A 3,633-nucleotide genomic window follows, 5' to 3' on the forward strand; every position below is an offset into this window, starting at 1 on the left:
GCAAAATCAAATTACATTAATATCAATATCCAAACCCAATTACATTAATATCAAAATCCAAATTACCTTAATATCAAATATGATGAATTTCAAAATCCAAAACCAAATTACATTAATATCAAAATCCAAACCAAACCAACTTACAAGGACGGCGGCGGCGACTCCTCTCATTATATTTTTAAATAATTTATGAATATAATTTATATAACTCTCCTCATCATAATAATTCTAAAATCCAACTAAACTGCATTAATATCAAAATCCAAAACCAAATTACATTAATATCAAAATCCAAACAAAATTACAACCCAAATTACAATGACGGCGGGGGCGGCGGGGACTCATTATAATTTTAAATGATTTATGAATATAATTTATATTACTCTCCTAATTATAAGGAAGATTATATTTTTAAATAAAAATTTTATATTTTTAAGTGAAAATTTGGTCAAAATTAATAAATTATAAATATATTCCAAAAGAGTGAATTTAAAAATGAAAAGTGAGGATTTTTCATCATTAACTAGGGTTTAATCAATATTATACATTTTTTATAAAATAATAATAATAATTATTATTAATGAATTTTGAGACTTTTTGTTTGTGGGACAAGAGATCCATTATTTGATTTCTAAGTCTACCAAGGCATATATACTCTACCCTTCTGGTTTTGAACCTCTCACCTCTTAAAAGACAACACATGCTCTTAATCATTAAGCACACTCAAACTAAATCTAACCCACTCAAATATTAATAATATTAAAATATGATTTACCATTATCTATAATTAAAAAACATCTTATATCAATAAATAATCAAATCATAACTAATGCAATTATATAAATTAAATAATTAATAAATATTAATAAACATCCATTTTTACTTCTCACACTATCAAAATTTAAAACAAACATAAAATTTAATTAAATTTAGTTATTTTAAATTATTATTATTATTAATTATTAAAAAAAATTAATATATAAAATAAATATATACAAAAAAATCAATTACAATTAAAAAAAAATATAATACTGTAAAAATGGAAATCAATTAGAAACGGAGTCTCACGATTTTTTATTAATTAAAAACAAAAAAGGTATTTACTTAAAATATTTCATGGATATTAACCATGATTCTTCATTGTTACATATTTAGATTTTGAGGTACTCTAAAATTTTATAAAAATTCAACCATGAAGACTCAGGCTATATCATAACCATCTATCGCAACAGTCATGGGGTGGTTATAGAGAAGCAAAGCTGATCATGTCCATCTGTCGCAGTAATCATCAGGGTAATTATTACGAGTGTCACACGGATACCTGTGGATGCACTCATCCCAAACAGTGCTCTGCAAAGGATGGGTTTCTCTCATCACTTCCCACACAGCGCTGTTACACTTGAATCCGGAACCCAGTCCTATCTGCCAAATTCGATCCCCCACCTTAAATCGTCGCTGGGCTTCCATGTAAGCCGCTTCATACCAGATCCCGCCCACAGAAGTGTTCCCGAAGCGATGCAGCGCCATGCGAGAAGGCTCCAGTTCGTAGTCAGTTAGTTGCAGGCTCTTCCCGATAGCGTTGATCACACCTCGACCGCCGGGATGGACGCAGAAATGCTGGAAGGCGAGCCTGAAATTAGGAATATAAGGCGTCAGATTCATCTTCAAGGCCTTGATGCATATCATATTGTAGGCGTAGTAGAGCTGCTCCGTTATGGGGAGCACTTTGGGGCCCAAGGTGGCCATGTTCTTCCTCACAGCGTCTCCCGCCACGTCCATGAGTGACGGGCCGAGGAAAACACCAGAGATCCCCTGGTCGTCTTCCTTTACCATCACGCAGTCGTAGGCCTCATCCACGGCGGCCACGTTCGTCCTGACGGCGTGCAAGATCCTCATCTTTGCGCGAACTGCGTCGTTGCCTTTGTTGGACAGAAGCAATGCATAGCCACCAACTCTGAAAAGGCACTTGGTGACCATCATGGACTTATTATTGCCCTCATAATGCCCGTTGGCCGTTATGTTCTCGCTGCCGATTACCAGAGCATAGGAGTCGCGGTAGACCATAAAAAGTTCCTTCGCCATGTCCACTGCTATGAGGCTGGCGCTGCAACCCATGCCGGAAAGGTTGAAGGTCTTCACGTTCTCTTTCATCTTGTAGCGGTTCACGATCCACGCTGTCAGCGACGGCGACGGCCCGAAAGTGGAGACGTTGACGATGACAATGTCGATCTCCCATGGCTCCACGTACGTCTTCCTGAACAGCTCGTCCAGAACGGTCACCATGCACTCCTCCATCTCCACCCGCGCCTCCTCCAAAGTCGTCACCATTTCATCGTTGAAATAGGAGTGGGGAAGGCACGTCTCTTCCCCCAGCCCCGATCGCCGATATACTCTCCACTGAAAATTCGCATTATCTGCATTTATGGGTTCTTGCATCCCCGAAAGACAAAAATATATGCTCTGCTCCGTGTTAACCTGACGCTCCGCTGGCGGCTTGTAACAAGCAAAGTCCACCAGATAACACAGGTGGCTGGAATGTCGTTGGCGAGTGATAAGAAAGAGCCCTCCGCCAAGCATACAGCACACGGCCAGGAAGATCTCTATCACCCTTGTAACTGTGACTTCCTTCAAGTAGCGAAAGTCCCCGAGCCATTGAAGCTCCGCAGAAGTGGCCACCGCATTCTCGAACGCCAACCATAAGATTCCCATCACCAAATCAATTTCTATAGACGCTGGTCGAGCCATCACCTGTTTAGCAGACTATCAGTGTCAGCCTGCTCGTCGAGAGCGCAAGGTGGCACGGGCGGTAGAACTATATCATTTATAAAGTGTGTTCGGAAACTTTTCCATAAAGATGCTTTTTCTTTTTCGTTCGTGAATTTCGTGACGATGATTATCTTTCTTTATTCTCCCTAGCACATGTTCATTAATTATAAGCTTTGTCTCAACATGTTGGGCCCCACTTTCTGAGAGTTGAATGGATTAGTATGAAAGCCGCTGACCTGGAGTAAAATTATGAAGTCCTCCTTCCCATAATCAATTAAAGCTTTGTTTCAACATGTCGGTCCCAATGGATTAGTATAAAACCCGCCGACCTGAAATAAATAAAATATATGAACTCCTCCCCATAGTCAAATAAGAAATAAAAATGTGAACTACTCCTTACCATAATCGATCAGAGCCACAACTTAAAAAAAAAATATGAACTACTACTTCCAATAATAAATGAAATCCACCAAAATATGAACTACTCCTTCCTATAATCGATCAAAGCCACCAACCGAAGCCACCCACCCAAAATAGAAAATGAATGAACCATCCCACCCATCTAAATAAAAATATGAACTACTTTTTCCCAACAATCAAAGCTGCAAACAAATAAATGATTTGTTTTCGTAAACCATAAACCGAAGCCACCCACCCAAAATAGAAAATGAATGAACCATCCCACCCATCTAAATAAAAATATGAACTACTTTTTCCCAACAATCAAAGCTGCAAACAAATAAATGATTTGTTTTCGTAAACCATAAATGATATTGGAAAAATAGACAAATGCATTCATTGTTATATTAGTGAGTTTGTATAAAGTTTAGCTTTATTAGGATTTATGTTTAAAGCTTTATAGGAGTT

General features: G+C 38.0%; 1 pseudogene; it reads right to left on the reverse strand.

Moving 5' to 3' along the window:
* Nucleotides 1–1,121: 1,121 nt before the first annotated feature.
* On the reverse strand, nucleotides 1,122–2,778 carry LOC149249564 (3-ketoacyl-CoA synthase 9 pseudogene; annotated as a pseudogene).
* Between the last annotated feature and the right edge of the window lie 855 nt (nucleotides 2,779–3,633).

This window comes from Pinus tabuliformis, chromosome 7 (genome assembly GCF_031772625.1).
Source record: "Pinus tabuliformis cultivar Carrire ecotype Pingquan chromosome 7, CPIR1, whole genome shotgun sequence".
Taxonomy (NCBI): domain Eukaryota; kingdom Viridiplantae; phylum Streptophyta; class Pinopsida; order Pinales; family Pinaceae; genus Pinus; species Pinus tabuliformis.